Genomic DNA, 23201 nt, shown 5'->3' on the forward strand with positions numbered 1-23201 from the left:
TGGGGTCTGGTTATTGTGTGGTCATATAACTTTAGATAGGAATCTGGTCATATAGATCGGCATGTAGGTGAGGATGCCCTGGGCTTCTCTCCCTGGGGCAGCCCTAATTCATACCATAAAAATCCACCGGGTCATATAGTTCGGCATGTAGGCCAGGTCACCTTGGGCTTCTCTACCTGGGGCAGCCTTAATCCACATCAGCAGGATAGCAATTTGAAGTGGTGGGGACCCTAATTCAACAGTTTCCCTCTTCCCCTTGTGGAAAATGTTAATAGATAACCCACATGAAGTAAAGCCAAACCAGGAATAATCCTTTTAGAAAGGATTTCAAAACCTCAATGTAACTTTTAGTATGGGTTGTAGTGTGGTGCTTCTCAAACTTTATTATGCATACACATTACTTGAGGGTTCTTGTTAAAATAAGTGTTTGCCTCCATAGGTCTCTGAGGCCAAGATTTTGCAATTCTTTATGTACCCAGATCTCGACAATTGCTTCTGGTCTATGGGCCATGCTAAGTACCAATTATAAAGGAAAATAGCAAGATTGTAAAGATAGCAAGACAGATGTGGTTTGGAACCCCTGTTGACTTCCTAATAGCTGCATGACCTTGGGCTGGTTCTTAATCTATCTGTCCCTCAGTTTACCCATTACATGTTTCTCAGGGCACTGTAAAGATTAAAACTTAACTAATTCTAGTAAAGTGTCTAATAGAGTCCTTGCCACATGGTGTGATTATTACTTTGTTGTCACATTAGTTATTACATCTCTGAGGGGCCAGCCTGGTGGCGCAGTGGTTAAGTTCACACGTTCCGCTTCGGCAGCCCGGGGTCACTGGTTCAGATCCTGGGTGCAGACCTACACACCACCTGTCAGGCCATGCTGTGGCAGGTGTCCCACATATAAAGTAGAGGAAGATGGGCACAGATGTTAGCGCAGGGCCAGTCTTCCTCAGCAAAGAAGGGGAGGATTGGCAGCGGATGTTAACTCAGGGTTAATCTTCCTCAAAAAAAAAAAAAGAATTATTTAAGAAAAAATATTTACATCTCTGAGAAGTATGATATGAAAGCTAATATGAACTTGGCCCTTTGAAAAATAAAATGCACTTTTGCTCATGCCTAAGATGCTTTAGTAACCCCTACTTTTGATTTTTAATAAAGTTTTCTTAAAAAACTAATTTTGGTAGGAAAACAGCTAGACTTGAAACTTTATTTTTTAACAAATATACTAAATTCTGTGTCATTAAGGGAAGATAAAGGTCTGCAATATTCAAATATTTAATCAAATTAAAGCCATATCACATTCAAAGATTTAAAAAACAACTTATTTTTCATAAGTGACACTTTGCAACTAACAATCAAAACCTTAAATGTTTTTTACTCTAGCAGTTAACACAACTTTCAAAAGTTTATTCTTTCAAAATATATTTAGGTACCAGTTCATTTCAGCAGGTAGAGACACAAAAATGTTATTTCAGCAAACAAGGCTCATGTGTGATTGTTCTTTCAGAGTCAATCAGGTAGGAACAAAAAATAAAGACATGTGTTTCCAGGTAAAAAGGCAGAAGTTCTTTTTATTCACCACACCTTTCTTTCCTCAGCCTTTCTCGCTGTTTTTCTAATCTTTCCCTACCCTCTCTTCCACCCAGTCTTTACCAACACACATGTGCACAGACACAGCTACTGAGTTCTTTTGGTCAACTTTTTTTTTTTTTTTTGAGCAAGGTTAGCCTTGAGCTAACACCAATCCTCCTCTTTCTACTGAGGAAGATTGTCCCTGAGCTAACCTTTGTGCCCATCTTCCTCTATTTTATATGTGGGACACCTGCCACAGCACGGCTTGATAAACAGTGCTAGATCCACTCCTGGGATCTGAACCAGCAAACCGCAGGCTGCCAAAGGGGCGCGTGTTGACTTAACCGCTGTGCCACTGGGCTGGCCCCTTTTGATCAATTTTTTAAGTGTTTTATTTCAACTCTATTCTTTTCACTTTAGGGAAAAGCAGTCAATTGAAATTTTTAACATCCATTAACCTTTTTTTTTTTAAAGATTTTATTTTTTCTTTTTCTTCCCAAAGCCCCCCCAGTACATAGTTGTGTATTTTTAGTTGTGGGTCCTTCTAGTTGTGGCATGTGGGACGCCACCTCAGCATGGGCTGATGAGTGGTGCCACGTCTGTGCCCAGGATTCAAACCAGTAAAATCCTGGGCCACCGAAACGGAACATGCAAACTTAACCATTCGGCCACGGGGCTGGCCCCTATTAACCTTCTTATAATTTAAATAGTTGAATCAAGACTAGTGGGTCAGAATAGTTTGCTCTTGGGAAGATCGATAAGTAAATATTCTGTCAAGTTTATATAATCATGTGGTTAGTTGGCTGCTATAAAAGCAAATAGCCAGCTCCAAATAGTTAAATGCCTCTGGATAGCATAACAAATATGTGGAGCCACTCTACTAATCTTTCCAACAAATGCTTCAAGCGCCAAAATAATAGCAAAGTTCTCTTCAAATACAGTTTGCTGTTAAGGGTGCAATAAAACAAGCACTTTCATACATTGTTAGTGGGAATATAAATTTAGTACATTTCTAGAAAGCTTTTTGGCAATATGTGTCACCAATTCCACATTTTAGGCATCTGTAATAAATAAAATAGAACAATGTGAACAAAGATTTGTATATACCCAGTGATTCGTTTCAGCATTAATAATAGAAAAAAATTATTATATCCTAATTAACCAAAATAGGGCAATGGTAATATAAATTACAGACAAATATTATAGAGCCATTATAAAATGTTTCCACAGACTTTTTAAGGACGTAAGAAAATGCTCATGTTATAATATTATATGAAAAAAGCAAAACAAACAGACAAAAGGAATGTAGAGTATGATCTTAGCTGTTAAAAAAAAATATGCCATATATGCACAAAAAAAAGATTGGAAAGAAACACACCAAAATGTTACTATTGGTTTGTCTGGAAAGTAGAATTATGCATAATTTATACTTATTTATATTGATCTGGCTTATAAATTTCCTACCATATATTGTTGTATTAACATAAAATTTTTCTATTTATTATTAAATTTTAATTATCTTTCTGAAATGGTTTAAAAATACAAAACTTATTCCTCCTCTTTTTTAAAATTTGTATTTTTTTAAATCACAACCATCAAAACTACTCTTATTTTTAGAATTCAGCTTATTTTATAAATGTCTCATCTTTTCATGTGTAAAGATTCTTTAAGACAGAAATAACAAAAACAAAACGTCTTCATGATTTTCTTTGTTAATTTTTAATCTTAACTTGACAAAAGTTAAAAGTGTAAATACTGTAACCGCGGGCCCTCCAGGACCAGTTCAGCTGACCCTACTGCTTATCAACGGAGTGATTAATAATTGCTTTTTCAGAAAACCTGCAAAGTCACATAGCCAGGGCATGCGCAAAAGAAGAATTCATGACCTAAAATGACTGTAGAACCAAAGATCCTCCTTCCCATGGAACCCAAGGACTGGAACACGACCAGAACTTGAAAGTCAGACTCTTATCTGAAATGAAGGATCCCTCATTCAGGAAGATCCAGTGTTAAAATTCCTTCCCCACCTCATCAAAAACTCTATCATAAAAGTTTAGAACCTTATCATAAATGTTTAGAACCCTGTCATAAATGTTTAAAACCTTACCATAAATGTTTGAAGCCTACCAATCAAAACTTGTCCCACCAGCATTTCCGCATGCCAGCCTGATCTCCCCAACCTCTTAAATTTTGCCCCAAATCCTGAACTGGGGAGACAGATCAGAGGGCACATGCCCTCTGTTCTCCCTGCAGATAGATCTCACAGAATCAAGCTGATCTCTTGAAGCCAGACCAGTGGCATAGTAGTTAAGTTCACAGGCTCTGCTTCAGTGGCCCAGGGTTCGCCAGTTTGGATCCTGGGTGCAGACCTACACACCGCTCATCAAGCCATGCTGTGGTGGCATCCTACATACAAAGCAGAGGAAGACTGGCACAGATGTTAGTTCAGGGACAATCTTCCTCAAGCAAAAAGAGGAAGATTGGCAACAGATGTTAGCTCAGGGCCAATCATCCTCACCAAAAAAAAAAGCTGATCTCTATTCCCAAAGGCTATTGCTGTAATTAATCGGCTTGTTTATGTGCATCAGGCAGAGAACCCTGATTTTGTGCAGTAACAATACCACTTTTAGAACTTTACGTAGCCTTTAAGAGGTCAGCTGTCACCAGACTGAATGTGGAACATCTTCCCTGCATGTTACTTAAACATACATCTCCAGGGTCAAACCAATGGTGTAGTGGTTAAGTTCTCATTCTCCACTTCAGTGGCCCGGGGTTCACAGATTCAGATCCCAGGTGCAGACCTACACAGCACTCATCAAGCCACACTATGCCGATGTCCCATATACAAAAATAGAGGAAGACTGGCATGCATGTTAGCTCAGAGATAATCTTTCTCATGCAAAAAGAGGAAGATTGGCAACAGATGTTCGCTCAGGGCCAGCCAATCTTCCTCACAAAAACAAAAACAAAAAAACTCCCCATTTCATATGAACTAAAATACTAATAAAATAATATTTTTAAAGCAATGTATATTATACTCCAAAAGGAGACTTGTACCCCCTAAAATAAGTAGTATGCCATAGCGTAAACTTCAGGAGCCTGGGAATAAGAAGCTGGAAATTCTAATCCTAGACCCACCAGAAAATGTTATGCCCTTTGACCATGGGTTTCCTTATCTGAAATACAAGGGAGTTTGCTATAGGTGACATCTCAAGTCCCTTTCAGCTCTTATTGGACAATGAAAGAAAAAATATCCACTTGTGTCTCAATACAAATTGGGGTATTTTTTAAAGAGGTGATCAGTTTTAATGCTATAAAAAGCACGCAGTTTTAGTTAGCTTTCATCATGAACAAGATTATTCAAAGAAACATTGCTAAATGTATTAACTCTTTTCCCCAAAAGACATTATAAGAGGTCTACTATTTTTATTTCCTTTTAATTATCTGTAGGGTCTTATGTCACATTTCACTTTAACATTTGATAAAATAAATGGTAAGCGATAGGATATACTGGAGTATATGAAGAAGGCATTTAGTGTAAACCTAATTTAGCCTTTTTTTTTTTTTCCAAAAGGGCCTGATGTGGCTGTTGAGCATGTATTGTATAACTGCTTTGAGTATTTGCTATTCCCAAAGACAAAAACAAATGGCCTTAAGATAAAGATGCAGGTTCCCCGACACTGGCATTTCCTTAAGGATAAGCATCTCTCCCTAGACTAGAAAGTGATTGCTGTGCTCACCCTGTGACCACCCAGCTGGAGACAACAGACCTGCTCTCTGCTGTGACCACCCAAATAGCAGACCAACTACCTGCTGTGTCCATCAATCTCTGTGCTGACAGAGCAGTCTTGTGACTATTGTAAAAGGGACATTTCAATCATGTGTGAAACATGCCCTTTGGAGGTATGTAACCACTCTGCACACCTCACTTCTTTGGTGCCCTTCCTTCCTTGGGGAAGGAAGGCCCTGGGCTATATGGTCCTCACATTTAGCTCATAATAAACTCACCCCAATTTTCATTTATAGATTGGTTATGGATTATTTTAATCAACAAGTTACATGTTCAAACAGAATATAATCTTTAACTGGAACCTGACAATTTATTTCCCAGGAGTTTTTCAAGAATATACATTTGATTAATTGAACTTTATTTAGTAAGAATTTTTAGCAAAACCCCCTCCCAGGAACACCTACCTAATGCTTCTTTATTTTCAGTGAACTACAAATCTCTGAAATTCAAAGAATACCTCCAATCTAAAAGTACAGGACAACAGTATGTCCCAATTTTGTATGCTGCCAAGAACATATTTTTAAACTATACAATTGAATATCACTATCATTTCACAAAAGAAAGAGCATTTTAACATAAAAATGCATGAAGGACATCACAGAATAAAGAACAGCCCTTCCCAAAGTCTGGCTGGTAATCTTATTAAGTACATTTTCTATATAAAAGATTTTTCTGATTTTTATTTCACCAGAGATCTGGTTTACAGTTCTTCACAAACAAGCTTTTAGGAACCATTCACTCATTAACTCATCGAATATTTACTGAGCATCTACTCTACTACTCAAGACACTAGAGATTCAGCAACAATCAAGAACATGCACTACCCTTACAGAACTTACATTCTAGTGAGGGGATATAGATGAATAATCAAATAAACAAATAAGAATATCAAATGACCATAAGTGATATGCAGACAATTAAAACCAACAGATCAAGATAGAGAAAGAGTCCTTTAGATTGGGTAGTCAGGGAAGGCCTTCAGCAGGAGAAATCTGAATGACAAGGATAGGTTTGGGGGGCGCGGAAGGCATTCCAGATAGCACTAAAATGATAACTGGAAGGCTAGTGTGAAAAAAGGCTAGGGAGAGAAGAAAGGTTTGTGGTCAAAGCAAGAAGCAGATCATCTTAGCTTTTATGAGCCTAAGAAGTTTTTATTTTGTTATATAACCCTGACAGGAAGCCACTATAATTAAGTTTCAAACAGAGGAATGATATGATTTGATTTTGTTTTAAAAGATCACCCTGGTCATAGTGTAGGGAATGGACTACTGGAAGATGAAAGCAGAAGGACCAAATTAGAAGCCTATTATAGTAATACAAATGACAAATAGTAGTGGTTTGAACCATGAAGATAATGGTGGACATAGAGACAAGTAAACGGACACTTTAGAAGTAGAATGACAGGGCCTTCTGGTGGACTAGATATAGGAGATTAAGGAAAAGAAAGGAATCAAGACTACTAGATTTTGGATTAAATTGGGTAAATTTGGACTAAATTGGGTAAATGGTGCTGCTGTTTGCTGAGATAAATGGAGAAGGCAATAGAGAAGCTCAGAAGACTGGAGTTCTGGGAGAAGTCAAGGATGGGGACAGAGACTTGGGAAACAGATTTTTCTTTCTAATCTTTCTTACTAGTGCCTACTGTTTCCTATTGATAGACTAAAAATAAATGTCCAGAATTGCATATGCAGTTTCATTTGAACTACACTCTAAAAGGGGAAGCATTCTACCTTGGCAGTCAGCTGCTAGCAACTGTAGGGGAGGAAGACATTTCCTCTACCCTCTCTGGGTTCTTCTGGCCAGAGAACAAATTAAATTCACATGAGACACAATAACAGGAGAAAATTAAACACAGCTTTATAACATCTATACATGGGAGAGGCTCAGGCAAACTGAGCAACTCACCAAAATGGCTGAAGCCACCACCTTAAATATCATCTTCAGCTAAAGACAAAGGAGGATGTTGGGGGTGGAAGGGGAGTCGATCTTGGGAGATTACCACACAAGTACAGTAAACAAGATGCAGATTTAAGTCCTTGCCTTTGGCATTGATAAAGATTTTCTAGAGATAAGTCTATCCCCCCTTCTTCCGGGTACAGAGAGGGAGACACCTTTAAAGATGGAGATTTCCTTTACAATGTAACTGTTTCTTAACAAAGGGTAAGTAAACTCTGCTTTTCAGAGTTGCTTTCCTGTCTGCATTTTATTAAAAGTAACCAGCCCCAAACAATCCTCATGCCAAAGAGACATATCTTGGGGTGGCCAATTCCAGGCCCCAACACAGCCAATAAGTGTATCTATATAGTAGAATAATAGGTAAAACTTACTGAGTGCTTAATATGTGCCAGACACCATGCTACTGTCTTTCAAGTACTATCCCATTTGAATTTACAACAACCCTACCAGGAGATATTTTATTATCACCATTTTACAGATGAAGAAATTGAAAAGTTCAAAGTGGTTAAATAACTTGCCCAAAGACACACATCACAGAACAGAAATCCAAACTCTGATGGTCTGACTCCAGAACTGAGACTGATTACTACTATACAGTAGTCCCTCTTATGCATGGGGAAATCTTTTCAAGACCCCCAGTGGATGCCTGAAACCAAGGATAGTACTAAACCCTAGATATACTATGTTTTTCCTATACATATATACCTATGATAAAGTTTAATTTATAAATTAGGCACAGTAAGAGATTAACAATAACTAATAATAAAATAGAACAATTATAACAATATCCTGTAATAAAAACTCACAGGAGTTATGTGAATGTGGTCTCTCTCTTTCTCAAAATATCTTACGGTACTGTACTCACTCTTCTTCTTGTGATGTGAGATGATATAATGCCCACGTGATAAGATGAGGTGAGGTAAATGATGCAGAGTCTGTGACCTAGCATTAGGCTACTACTGACCTTCTGACAAAACGTCAGAAGGAGGATCTTCTGTTCCTGGATCACAGGTAACTGAAAACACAGAAAGCAAAACCACAGATCAGGGGGCCTTACTGTACACAGTGTCAGTAGAGTAAACCCAAGATAGTCTGACATACGTCTGAGGCTTTTCTAAATATCCAAATTTAAGAAACCACTCTATGATTTCAACCCATAAGATACAATGATCCACTAATAGCTTTCTGATTAGCTGAAGCACCACATGAAATACTTTCAGAAATTGCTTCTTTTATTTCCACATATGCTTATTCACAGATTAAATATGAGCAGCCAGTGTATCTGCCATTTTTGTCTTTTTTTTTTAAGATTTTATTTCCTTTTTTCTCCCCAAAGCCACCTGGTACATAGTTGTGTAGTTTTAGTTGTGGGTCCTTCTAGTTGTGGCATGTGGGATGCCGCCTCAGCATGGCTTGACAAGCGGTGCCATGTCCACGCCCAGGATTCAAACTGGCGAAACCCTGGGCCACCAAAGCAGAGCCAGGGAACTTAACCACTCGGCCACAGGGCCAGCCCCCATTTTTGTCTTTAATTTAGCTGAGACTTCTAATTGTCAACAAGAATCACTTCTTAGACTTCTTCATATTTTAAAACTTCAACCACAATTTCATTTCTGTCAAAATCACGAGTGATTTTTGATAAATAAAAAATATATTTTTTTAACCACTCTGCAAGAATTTAGGGGCACAGAATGAGTAGCAAGTGGCCAAATTTTACTATCAGGCTAAGTAATCCCCCATCCCAGCCATTCAGCTTGTGCAAATCAAATTTAGGTTTCACTACAATTACAAATTATTTCTTATCAAGATCTTTCAAGATTTAGAAGCTGAAAGCACAGATTTCACAAAAGCTTCCAGTGTGAAAAAAAAAAAACAGTACATACATATATATATATATATATATATATATATATATGGTCCTTGGGTATATCCTTTTTCTAACTCCTAGTGCCTATCATTTTCTATATAAGAATAAAAATAAATGTGGTCTCAAATGAATATGGTTTCATCCAAAAAATATCCTAAGAAATAATAATTTCTACCTGACTGTTTTACAAATGATGGAATTGATTTCTAAAGTTTTCTTTCATTCAATGTTTTTGGGTTTCTTTTTCCTCTAAGAGGGTAACCTAACAACAGGAACCACCAATCCCATAGTCTTTACTGATTAAGACTGACCTAGATTTGAAGGTCCTATCTTCACCAAGCTACATGGACAGAGGGTCATCTTCTCTCACAGTCTGTGGAACAGGAACCAGATTGACATTGGTACTCATCTGCCTAAAGACTGACCTGAATTTGGATTTCAGGGTGAAGAACCCAACACTACAGAAATAGAGTACACTGTTTTCCTGCAATGACTAGGTATTTAAAATTGAAAGACTTGGGCCAGCCCAGTGGCATAGTGGTTAAGTTCACGCACTCCACTTCTGTGACCCAGGGTTCACAGGTGTTCAGATCCTCGGCGCAGACCTAGCACCACTCATCAAGCCACACTGTAGTGGCATCCCACATAAAACAGAGGAAGATTGCCACAGATGGTAGCTCAGGGACAATCACCCTCAAGCAAAAGGAGGAAGATTAGCAACAGATGTTAGCTCAGGACCAATCTTCCTCACCAAAAAAAATTGAAAGACTTGAAGATTTACATGGTGGTGGAGGTGGCAGTGGTAGGAGTCTCCATGTTATTGGGAAACACAAGAGGGAGAGAAGTGCAAAGAGCCCACCAAAACTTGTATTTGAAAAAATGTAATTTTTGAAGTGTCTTTCCACATGTAGTACAACAAACATTCTAAGTCAACTGGAATTAAAACTACAGATACAGGGGACTGGCCCAGTGGCGCAGCAGTTAAGTTCACACATTCCACTTCTCAGCGGCCTGGGGTTCACTGGTTCGGATCCCAGGTGCGGACATGGCACTGCTTGACACACCATGCTGTGGTAGGCATCCCAAATATAAAGTAGAGGAAGATGGGCACGGATGTTAGCTCAGGGCTAGGCTTCCTCAGCAAAAAAAGAACGGGATTGGCAGTAGTTAGCTCAGGGCTAATCTTCCTGAAAAAAAAAAAAACCTACAGATATAAATACAATACATATACTGTATATGCTACAGCACTCCTTGGAATGTTATCAATGGAGATTACTTCACCCTGTGGTTACTTATTTTTTGTGTTTTTTTGAGGAAGATTAGCCCTGAGCTAACATCTACCACCAATCCTCTTTTTGCTGAGGAAGACCGGCCCTCAGCTAACATCCGTGCCCATCTTCCTCCACGTTATATGTGGGACGCCTACCACAGCACGTCTTGATAAGCGGTGCCATGTCCTCACCCAGGATCCGAACCAGCGAACCCTGGGCCGTTGAAGTGGAACATGTGAAATTAACCACTGCACCACTGGGCCAGCCCCACCCTGTGGTTACTTAATGGGATCATGTAGTCTCAAGTGAAAATTATTAGCTTTTGGGGTGGGTTTTAATGCAGATTTCCTAATGATATATTACATATCTGCAAGAATAAGGCATGAAAGACATTAAGAACAAATTATTTGATTGCGTCAATAATTATAAAAGACATTCATCAAGAAGTTCAATGTGATGGGACTAACAATATCAGGGTTTGGTGCATGTTTATATACACGTTGTATGTATATTATTCTAAAAATTATTATTTTGGTGTAACTAAGTATAACTTTTATCACTTCACTAAAAGTTGAGATAAGATATTTATCCTCACAATGCCTACTTATAAGTTTAAAATACACAAGTTCTCCCATTCCCATTTTATTTTGGGGTAGGTTTTAATATTTATTTTTAAATGCTGGCATTTAAACCCACAGAATTTCATTCTAAGCTCTTTATTTGTTTACATTCTCCTCCTTAAATACTTTGAAAGAAATCTTGACTATCATCATGTCTTCCTAAGTGGGAAAAAAACAGCCTGGGGTGGAAGAGCATTTAAGATGAATGTGGTTGATCTGAAAAACAGGACATCTGTCTGCACACAGAGGCAAAGCAGAATTACTCAGCAGCAGAGCTGGTCAACCAACCAGCTCAACCCATTCCCTGAAAGCCAGGGGTTACACCCAGACACTCTTTCAAGATTTAAGATTCTAAGTAGCCAAGTGTATGACAAGATAAATCTTTTTGCTTATGTCTATAGAGATTGCTCTTAATGTTCCAATGGGCAGATACTCTGAAATGGGCATTTCTTTAAATTCCTGTGGTTCTATCACAGAGCTCGGGCCTCCTGTGGGAAGCAGTATGTCAGTTAAAGGTACAGTATATCATAAAACCTGCATTTCACAAGAGTGGATGAATCCTTTTTTTATTGAGGTGTAATTGACACATAACATTATATTACTTTTAGGTGCACAACGTAATGATTCGATATTTGTATATACTGGAAAATGATCACCACAATAAGTCTACGTGACATCTGTCAAAACCATACATAGTTAGTAAATTTTTTTTCTTGTGATGAGAACTTTTAAGTTTTTAACAAAAACGTTTAATATTTTTATTTCTTTACTGAAGGGTGGGATGGGGGGTTGGAACAGACTTCTCACTCTTTCAGGTTTCAACAAAAACATAGCCTCAGACTGGCTGTATCCAAAGGGAGGGAATAATTAAATCCAAATGTAATTTTCAGGCATTGTAAGAAGGCAGATCCTTTTGCACTCCAAATAGACTTTTTAGGTCATGTTAGAAAGCAAACATCCTAAGACTCATAGAAATTTTTAAACCTTAAATTATTTCTTCAAAAACATAAAACCCTCAGTATTCCATGGAAAAATAATACGTGTATTTAAATTAAACTCTGAACTTTGAAACCAATAGACAAATTTTCCAAAGTGGTGGTGGGGCAAGAGAAGACTATTACAAGTAATCATCTTTTGAAGGGCAATAAAGAATCGAAAGTTTGAATATATAATTCAGTCATGTTTCTCAAAATTATTTTACCATAATTGTGGCAGATTAAAAATGGTCACAATTTCTTGGAGACAAGAATCTATGTACCCTCCCCTTGAATCTGGCTAGCCTATGACTCCTTTGACCAATAAGTTATAGTGGAAGTGATGCTATGCCAGATTCCAGGCTAGCCTTTAAGAGGACTGCAAGCTCCTGCCTTGGTCTATTGGAGCCCTGAGCTGCCATGTAAGAAGTCCAACTACTGAGCTGAAGAAACCACATGGAGATGCCCTCAAACCACATAGAGAGGGACAGGAGCCCAGATGAGCCAAGCTTTCCAGCCATCCTCACTAAAGCACCAAGCAAATGAGTAAAGACAACCTCCTGACCAGAACTGTTGTCAGCTAAATACCTTCAAGTGATCCTAGTCAATACCATAGCAACAGAAGAGTCAACCAGCCGAGCCATGTCTGAATTCCTGACCTACAAAATCATAAACTCTAATAAAATGGTTGTTATTTTAAGCTGCTAAATTTTGGCATAGAAAACCAAACTCACTGTGAAAAATAAATTTTGCATTGCAATCTAGTATTTCTATACATAACTGAAACAATGTTTCATAAGGCAATACTTAGCCTTACCATATTCAATGCACTGATATTTTCTATTCTATTTTCCTTTCATAAAATACCAGTTGTGCTACACCCAAATTGATTCATGATCTAGTTTGAAAAGCATTTTAGTCTATACTACTCACTTCACAGGTGCATACATAAACATATACAGAAACCTTAATAGGACCAAGGTGTCTTGATTCCTAATCCAAAACTCTTTTCCCTGTACCATGCTAACAGCCCGTAAGTATTAGAGCTCATAACAAAAAGTTTCTCACATACACACCTCAGAGTTGAATGAAAAGCTGAAAAGCTAAAGTCTGAGGTTGGAGATTATGGAGAAATCAGAAATAGCTAAGAGAAACTGAGCCTTTTCCTTTTTTATCACTTCCTTTTACCTCCCCCTTCCTGTTCACAGATCTGTATTTCCCTCCCCCTACTTGCTTTTTCCTATGGTTATCAAGCATTATGAAACTGAGGTTTTTAAGTATCGGTTGAATTTAACGAAATGTAGTCCTCTTCTTAAAAGTAGGCTAAGTGAACGTTTAATCATTTCTTTAACAAGGTTGCTTTTTTACATTATTTGTATGCGGTCCAAGACTAATTGTGGCTATAGGTCATTTTTAATGAAAAAGAATTCTCATCACTCCCATCTCAGATCCGATAGAACATTTTTATAAAATTTTTAATTATTGGGGCCAGCCTGGTGGTGCAGTGGTTAAGTGTGCACGTTCCGCTTCAGCAGCCCGGGGTTCGCCACTTTGGATCCGGGGTGCAGACATGGCACCGCTTGGCAGCCATGCTGTGGCAGGCGTCTCACATATAAAGTAGAGGAAGATGGGCAATGGATGTTAGCTCAGGGCCAGTCTTCCTCAACAAAAAGAGGAGGATTGGTGGCAGATGTTAGCTCAGGGCTAATCTTCCCCCCGCCAAAAAAAAAATTTTAATTATAAACAGTATTAAAAGATTAATAGCTTTTTAGATTACTAGAAATTTTTTCATGTATAAAATAGGAATAATTTTTGAAGCAAAGGGCTTGCTTAATTTTTTTAATCATAAAGTCATTGTTGATTCCTGTTGCTAATGTTTATATAATACCTGAATATTGCAGCTAATTACTAAAAATCTTAAAATAAGACAGATTCAGTTTGAGTCCTATCTCTGCCACTTACTAACAGTGTAATCTTATGCACATTAAAATCTCTGAACAGTAATGGTTATTTCTTATTATTATAATAATAATGCTAAAGTTATAAGATTCAAATTATTAATATCAGGGAGAAGTACAAAATTTCCAAAGTAAATTAAAACTTACTAGAAATTGTTCTCTTAACTGGAACATTTTAACTTTTAAACATTGGTTTGCCCAAGGCTTTTAATTAGAAAACACAATCTGCTCAAATTTCAAGCTCAAGTTAATCCATTTGCAAAGCATACCATTAAGTCCACAAGGGAATTTTTATTCTTGTGGGGAGAGAAACTACTCATGTGTAAATAAGAGAACTTGAGAGTCAAAAATCTATACAAAGTTACTAAACACACTGCCACAGAATTTCTTTAAATAGTGTGCTTATCTAGCACACATAGAATCACTTTGACAAGTTCTCAATTTGAATCTTCATAGTGTAATATAAACAGTAAGAAATGTGAGTCAGAGTCCTGAGTGTGAAATAAGAGCTCACTACTTAGGAACTCACCTTCTCTGGGTATATTTCCTCAGGTCAAGACAGTTACTTGGTGGCCTTCTTGTGAGGATCAGTAAGAAAAGGTAAGTGAAAGTGCTTGATATATTCTTTAAATATGTTATTCTTATCTTAAAAAAAGAAAAAACAAAACCCTGATACTTCATTTCTTATTCCAGAGGGTAGTACAATGGGAATCTCTCATCTCAGATACTTAACAGCTTTAAGTAACTAGCTATGTTACCTAATATCATTTAACCTCTCTGAGCTTCAATTATCTCAACTGTACAATGTAAATATTAGACTCTGATTTTAAGTACCTCATCATGCACTAACAATCTAAAGAGTCTAAAACATGTTCAAAGAGTTTTCAAATATCCCATGAAAATGTGAACTAGCATTTTAAAGCCACATCTGGCTGATACTGAGATTTGCTGTTGTTTTCACACCTCAACTCTATGATTTGCAGAAAACCTCAACTCCGGGAGGTCCCACCCTACCTGGGAATCTTAGCCATCTCCTCCCACCCCTGCTCCTACCCTAACCCACCATCATTCCCAAGCAGTGTTTGGAAATACCAAAGTAGCTTCTCAAGGGGTTCTCAAGGCTAGAAGAGACTTTTAAAACTTGTTTTATGAGTATATAAAAAGCAACATCTTGGCCAAAATGAAATCATTTAAAGAGCCCTGAATCTGACTTGATATCCACAGAATACTAACAAGTCTTCTGATGAATGTAGTTTATTCAAGCTTCAATCTCTGATGTGTGTGTATATGTTTTCCCACTAGTGGAAAAGTATACTCCTGTTCCCTTATTTGCGCTGAATCTAGGGGAGGAATGCTATACAAATAGGGGAAGAGGAATGTTAAAGAAGGGATTCCTGTCTAATGGAGGAGGCTAGGCAAAGATAACTTAAGATCCGTCCCAATTCTAAGGATCTGTGACTCTTAAGTCTAGGAATTTATATATTTCTTTACATAGCACCCTTATGACATTCAAACACAGGGATGGATGCACCCAAAGAAGTTGAATCTATCATGTAGAGGAGAACCTATACCCCCTTCCCCCCCAAAAAAGACAAGTCTTTTGAGGTTTTTTTTGCTAAAATACTATTTTTTGATACTAAACATTTAGTACTTACTGAATTTAATAATGTAACTATATTTTATTGTAATATTTCAAATCTAAACAATTCAGTTGTATACACTGGATAAGCAAGTGCTAAGTAAAAACAACAAGACAAAGTAGAATTTGTCAGCATTCTTTAATGCAACATGCTATTCCATGCTAAAACGTAACATAATCAGTTCATCTTGAGTGCGTGAGAACAGAGACATAACCAAGGGTATAAGTCTGCATCACTTCTACAGCCTAACAGCTTTAAGCTTCAACAAAACTAAGAACTAAAATGATAACTAAGATGTCAGCTCTGCTTAGGAAAAATAATTTCCAAAAAACTCTATTTCAGGAGGAACCTAAACTTCCTCAGTCATGCCTACAAAATAAGAAAATGTTCAAATCTGTAATGTGGTTAACTTCAAAGACAACACATTTGAACTATTTATTTTTATTTATTCATTTATGTATTTATTTATTTTTGAGGAAGATTAGCTCTGAGCTAACTGCTGCCAATCCTCCTGTTTTTGCTGAGGAAGATTGGCCCTGAGCTAACATCCGTGCCCACCTTCCTCTACTTTCTATGTGGGACGCCTACCACAACATGGCTTGCCAAGCAGTGCCATGTCTGCACCTGGGATCCGAACTGTGGGACGCCTACCACAGCATGGCTTGCCATGTCCGCACCTGGGATCCAAACCAGCAAACCCCAGGTCGCCAAAGCAGAAAGTGGGCACTTAACCGTTGTGCCACCGGGCTGGCCCTGAACTGTTTATTTTTAAAGGAGATACCTTTCTTGTATTTCATCATTCTGTTGGGTCACTGAGATCTTTGTATATTCACTCTTGCAGAAAATTTATTCCTCCACCAAATAAGCAATACTACTATATTAAAAAAAGAAGAAGAAGAAGAAAGAAAACACTGAACACAGGGCCCTAATAAAATTTTACTGTTTATATAGGGGAAGTATATTTATCCTGAGGGAATTTTCCCCATGGACAAATGAAGGAAATTATTATATTATAGTCAAAGCTCACTACAGTCACCAAAAAGAACAGAAATGCAACCCAGGAGTGCTTCTCTTGCCTCTCTGTTCTCCAGTATTGGATTTATTTCACACACAAACACACTCCATGTAACAAAAAAAAGGAAAGGTCCAAGAACCACGAAGTGTTTGCAAGTAAGGCTTCTCTCTATCAACTCTTATGAACAGACAAGAATTTACAGCTAATACATGAATCCATTTTGCACCACCGAGTATTATTAACACCTTTTTCTTTTTTAAAGATTGGCACCTGAGCTAACATCTGTTGCCAATCTTCTTTTTTTTTGCTTCTTCTCCCCAAAGCCCCCCGGTACGTAGTTGTATATTCTAGTTGTCAGTGCCTCTCTGGTCATGCTATGTAGGACACTGCCTCAGCATGGCTTGATGAGTGGTGCCATGCCCATGCAAAGGATGCGAACCGGCGAAACCCCAGGCCACCGAAGCGGAGGGCGTGAACTTAACCACTCAGCCATGGGGCAGCCCCTTAAAACATCTTTGAAGAGTTAATTCATTCATTCAGCAAAAATTTAGAGCCTGTTATGCTGCAGTGAAGTAATTAGTTATGAAGCACTAAGAGATTTTCAACTAGTTTCCTTATTTTGAGTTGCAGTAGACAAGATAAAACATGCACATACTGTACATAGCAATAATGCAAAGAATGAAGTACAAACAGCCAGAGAAGGAGTCATTTCCAGGCTGGGTGATTAGGAAAGTTGTAGAGAAGACACATTATGGCTAGACCCTGAGGAATGTGGTTTTGAGTTGGGGAAGTGCTTCTTTTCATAAATATTTTCTGTATATGCTATAATGGATTTTTGTCTTGCTGAGGAAACAACACAACCTCCCTCATTCTACAAGGTCTGGGTGGAGTTGTTGATTAGAGTAGCTCACACACTCACCCATGCCCACTGGCCTGCATGGGCACACACATGTACACACACGCACACATGGGATTAGAAGTGAAAATATAACCAAAGATGGCTAAAATCCCCATCTCTGATACAGTAATTGGTTCAATGGTCAGTATTTAACCCAGGCAGGACCAATCAGCATATTCTCAAAACTGATACATGCATGTGGAAAGTCTCTTCCATTGGGCTCATTGAGATTTTGGCTTGGGGTTGAGAAACGTCATCTTTCTTGTTACATTGAGATGGCCTACGTGAGAAATAAATCCAATACCAGAGCCTGACAGAGGCAAGAGATGCGCTCCTCAAATGAGTCATATTTGGCCAAACTTCCCAGTTGTCCATAATTCGGTCTCTTAGAGACTTAGAAATGGTTCTATTAGGGAGGTATCCAAGTCCAGCCTCAGCCTCTAGAAGGCAAATAGCCAAGTAACTACTTTAATATCACTTCTGATCATTTCTAATTTTGTGAGTGATCACATAGGCTACCTTCATATCTATAATCATATATTTATTTGCAGGTAACATAGCAAAATAGTAGGGCTTACTAGTACCTAAATGCAGCTTACTGACAAAATAGTGAGACCGTTAATACAGTAACCAAACTGATGTGCCTTGAGCAGGTAAGAATTTCTTACATGATAACTGCTGTACATATTTTCTTATTCTATTCTAGAGAAGATGCTGAAATCAGCATGCATGCAATTAAAGCCACAATGCAAATGGAAACTCAGATATTCTTACATTGAAAGATAACTATATTGCTTTCTCTATGACACATTTTTTTAAGAGATCATATGAAGCCACAAGTACAAACAAAAACACCAGAAATAAAACATATCAGGGCAATAATTTTAAATCTGCATTGGAAAATACTCAAAATTTATCTTCTGGGGCCAGCCCGGTGGCGCGCAGTGGTAAAGTGCGCACATTCCACTTTGGCAGCCCGGGGTTCGCAGGTTCAGATCCCAGGTGTGGACATGGCCCCGCTTGGTATGCCATGCTGTGGTAGGCGTCCCACATATAAAGTAGAGGAAGATGGGCACAGATGTTAGCTCAGGGCCAGCCTTCCTCGGCAAAAAGAGGAGGATTGGCAGTAGTTAGCTCAGGGATAATCTTCCTCAAAAAAAAAAAAAATTATCTTCTTCAAGCAGTATGTGGAACCAGTTTGTGAGACCACTTCAGTGAAATAAGCCTTTCAAATCTTCAAGTCCAAAAGTTGAAGAGAAGTCTTTACCTTAGTTAATTACTATTAGAGAACAAGAAAAGCCTAATAACTCAGTAACATAACCAATACCAGTATGAGGGTAGAGCTAGCCAAAAGAGATCTTTGAAATAAGCATCTACTTAGTAATGTAGAAGTGTCAAATGGGGATTGTAGCAAAAATTTAGCAACTGACTGTTATGAAAAATTGTTGTTCCTGCACAAGAGCAAACTTTTAAAGGGTGACTATTTAAATTTTTAATAAAGATCCACAATCCTTTTGTTGAATCCTTAGGGCAAGATATGTTTTGGGGCTAGAATTTCATGAGATTCAGAAGTTTATGAACTTTAGAAAGGCAACACACTGTAGGTACGATATATTTTGTAAACCTCCCAGTAGGTTTTCATGCACCATGCCATTAACAGACTAATATTTCTACAGCAAAACATATACATTTGTATCAGACACACTCTACAGAGAGCTTCATCAGTTCAAGTTTTGCTGCCAAATTAATTCATCTCAAGCTTTTTAAAAAAACTTCCAGTTTTCAGCTTTGGGGGATTTCAGAAATATAGATGAAAAGATTACAACCTATAATAAAATCATAGTACTTATTTTACAAAGTTTCAGGTTTACCTAGTATCCCACAGGTCCATTTGTAATGGTGTTATTTAGCCACTCAGCACTCAGCCAAATTACTTATTCAGTGTACATCAAGTTTCCCCAACTTAAAATTAAGAGTCCTAAAATACATGTTCAGTGTGGAAACTTTGGAAAATACAAAAAAAGAAGAAACCAAAATAACCCACAGTCCGTCCACCTAGAGATAACTACTATTAAATTTTTGGTGTCTAAATTTTCAGATTCTTTCTATATATATTAATATAGTAATTAGGATCAAAATTTCTATAGCTTTAGTGTGAATCTTTGTTTTTATCTTACTATGTACCTGGAATATCCTTTCAACCTAAGGACTTTAGTCTTTCTTAAATTCTGCAAAGTTCTCAATCATCATCTCTTCCAATAGGGCCCCTCCACCATTAACACTATTTCCTCTTTTTGGAACTCCCAGCTAGATGTGAGTTGGTGCCTCTCAATTTATATTCATATTTCTTAATTTCTCTTTATTTCTCTGTGATATATCTGGATGAATTACTTAGTATTATCTTCCAATATTTCTTAATTTCTCTTTATTTCTCTGTGATATATCTGGATGAATTACTAAGTATTATCTTCCAATGCACTGTTTCCCTTCAAATATGTTCGGTCTAGAGTTTAACCAACCTATTTTTTGTTTTAAATTCACTAACTCCATTTTTTATTTTACACAACCATTTACTTCATATCCACCTATTCTTTTTTTTCCTTCATGTTTCTTTTCTTTCTTTTTGAGGAAGATTAGCCCTGAGCTAACATCTGCCACCAATCCTCCTCTTTTTTGCTGAGGAAGACTGGCCCTGACCTAACATCTGTGTCCATCTTCCTCTACTTTATATGTGGGATGCCTACCACAGCATGGCTTGACAACCAATGCATAGGTCATCACCCAGGATCCGAACTGGTGAACCCTGGGCCGCCAAAGCAGAACGTGCGAACTTAACCACTGTGCCACCAGGCTGGCCCCATATCTACCTATTCTTGATGCATAACATGTTGTTTCTTAATGGCTATCACTACTTTTATCTTTTTAAGGACCTTTAAAATACTTTGTCATTTTGCAATTGCTCTTATAATTTCATTAGTTTTTGAGTGAATTTATCTCCTGATTGTTGTATTTATTTTCTAAGTAATACTCTTCCTCATATGTTTGCAGGCTCACCTTCCTTTCATTTTTCTAGTGGTTTTCAGGTAGGCCAACCCATCTTCAGAGCCCATGACCTCCAAGCTTGGCGCTCTTATACTAGATGATAGTGGGGAAATTACAGTTCCTAACCTGAGCCACCTGGCAGCTCAGCGACTTCTGTGTCACCACTTCAGGTTCACAGCTTTTTAAAGCAGCACCCAGGAGAAGAAGTTTTCAGCCTTCTTTTCATCCAGCGCCAGCCCAGCTCAGAGTTTCATGCAGGGTATCGGACTTCAGTTCTCCTGCACAGAGTTATTTCCATAAGTTCCTGAACCCAGAGTCTGACTGCATGTGTCTTTTCCATTTTAGTCACTGGAGATGTTTATCTTGATCTGGAGTATACCTACACCTTTTCAATTTTTTAAAATTTATTTGTTTACTGTTTTTAAAAATTACTTTATAGAGGTCATAATGGTTATAACATTCTGTAACTTCAGGTGCACATTACTATTTAAGTTCTGTATATACTACATTGTGCTCATCACCAAAAGTCTAAGTTTTATCTATCACTATATATATGTGCCCTTTCACCCGTGTCACACACCTCCCAGTCCCCTTCCCTTCTGGTAACCACTAAGCTCTTGTCTTTGTCCATGTGTTGTTTAGCTCCCACATATGAATGAAATCATGTGGTGTTTGTCTTCATCTGTCTGGCTTATTTCACTTAACATACTGCCCTCAAGGTCTATCCATGTTGTTGCAAATGGGACAATTTTGTCCTTTTGTAATGCCAAAGTATTCCGTTGTATATATATACTTCTTCTATATCCATTCATCACTTGTTGGGCACTTGGGTTCTTCCATGTCTTGGCTATTGTGAATAATGCTGCAATGAACATAGGGGTACATGAATCTCGTTGAAATGTTGATTTCAAGTTCTTTGGATAAATACCCAGTAGTGGGATAGTTGGATTATATGGTATTTCTATTTTTAATTTTTTGAGAAATCTCCATACTGTTTTCCATAGTGGCTGCACCAGTTTGCATTCCCACCAGCAGTGTATTAAGTGTTCCCTTTTCTCCACATCCTTCCCAACATTTGTTATTTTTTGTCTTGGTAATTATAGACATTCTGACAGATGTAAGGTGATCTCTCATTGTAGTTTTGATGTGCATTTCCCTAATACTTAGTGATGTTGAACATCTTTTCGTGTGCCTGTTGGCCATCTGTGTATGTTCTTTGGAAAAAATATGTGTTCATATCCTCTGCCCAGTTTTTGATCAGGTTGTTTGTTTTTCTGTTGTTGATTTGTATGAGTTCTTTATATATTTTAGAAATTAACCCCTTTGTTGGATATATGACTTGCAAATATTTTCTCCCAGTTGGTAACCTGTCTTTTTGTTTTCTTTACAGTTTCGATGGCCTTTCAGAAGCTCATTAGTCTGATGTAGTCCCATTTGTTTATTTTTTCTTTTGTTTCCCATGCCTGAGGACACATGTATTCAAAAAGATGCTGCTAAGACTGATGTCAGAGTCTACTGCCTATATTTTCTTCTAGTAGTTTTATGGTTTCAGGCCTTACATTCAAGTCTTTAATCCATGGTGAGTTATTTTTTTGTTTATGGTGTAACATAATGATCTACTTTCATACTTTTGCATGTGGCTGTACAGTATTCCCAACACCATTTATTGAAGAGACTTTCCTTTCTGCAATGTATGTTCTCAGCTCCTTTGTCAAACATTAGCTGTCCACAGATGTGTGGTTTTATTTCTGGACTTTCAATTATGTTCCATTGATCTGTGTGTCTGTTTTTGCGCCAATACCATGCTGTTTTGATTGCCATAGCTTTGTAGTATATTTTGAAGGCAGCGATTGTGATGCCTCCAAATTTTTTTTTTTCTCAGGATTGCTTTTGCTATTCACGGTCTTTTGTTGTTCGATAGAAGTTTTAGGATTCTTTGTTCTATTTCTGTGAAGAATGTCACTGGGATTCTGATTGGCATTGCACTGAATCTGTAGACTGCTGTAGGTAACATGAACTTTTTAACTACGTTTATTCTTCCAGTCAATGAGCATGGAATATCTTTAAATTTCTTATGTCATCATCAATTTCTTTCAATAATCTTTTAAAGTTTTCAGTGTATAAATCTTTCACCTCCTTGGTTAAATTTATTCCTACATATTTTATTCTTTTTCTTGTGATTGTAAATGAGATTGTACTCTTGAATTCTCTTTCTGCTAGTCTATTATTAGTGTATAGAAATGCAACTGATTTTTGTAAGTTGATTTTGTATGCTGCAACTTTGCTATAGTTGTTGATTATTTCTAATAGTTGTCTGATTGGTTCTTTAGCATTTTCTATGTATAGAATCATAACATCTACAAAGAGCAAGAGTTTCACTTCTTCCTTTCCACTTTGCATACCTTTTTCCTTTTTTCTTGCCTAATTGCTCTGGCCAAAACCTCCAATACTATGTTGAATAGGAGTGGTGAGAGTGGGCACCCTTGTCTTGTCCCATTACTCAGATGGATGGCTTTCAGTTTTTCACCGTTAAGTATGATGTTGGCTGTGGGTTTGTCATATATGGCCTTTATTATGTTGAAGTCCTTTCCTCTATAA

The 23201-nt window shown here is 37.6% G+C and overlaps 1 protein-coding gene and 1 long non-coding RNA gene across 3 annotated transcripts in view; one reads left to right on the forward strand and one right to left on the reverse strand.

The window, feature by feature from the left end:
• Positions 1 to 22101, forward strand: part of LOC124234851 (uncharacterized) — a 25109-nt gene extending 3008 nt beyond the window's left edge. Inside the window, exons 2-3 of the long non-coding RNA XR_006887426.1 lie at positions 14561 to 14608; positions 21994 to 22101. This is a non-coding gene — a long non-coding RNA (uncharacterized LOC124234851). The remainder of the gene's footprint in view (positions 1 to 14560; positions 14609 to 21993) is intronic.
• ADK (adenosine kinase) overlaps positions 1 to 23201 on the reverse strand; it is a 536863-nt gene that overhangs the window by 503160 nt on the left and 10502 nt on the right. The window contains exon 2 of one of the 2 annotated variants that reach the window (XM_046652331.1): positions 8184 to 8333. The exons of the other annotated variant lie outside the window; for it this stretch is intronic. The gene's annotated coding sequence lies outside the window, so the exon portion shown is untranslated. The remainder of the gene's footprint in view (positions 1 to 8183; positions 8334 to 23201) is intronic. 2 annotated transcript variants of the gene reach the window in all.

This window comes from Equus quagga, chromosome 2 (genome assembly GCF_021613505.1).
Source record: "Equus quagga isolate Etosha38 chromosome 2, UCLA_HA_Equagga_1.0, whole genome shotgun sequence".
NCBI classification, from domain to species: domain Eukaryota; kingdom Metazoa; phylum Chordata; class Mammalia; order Perissodactyla; family Equidae; genus Equus; species Equus quagga.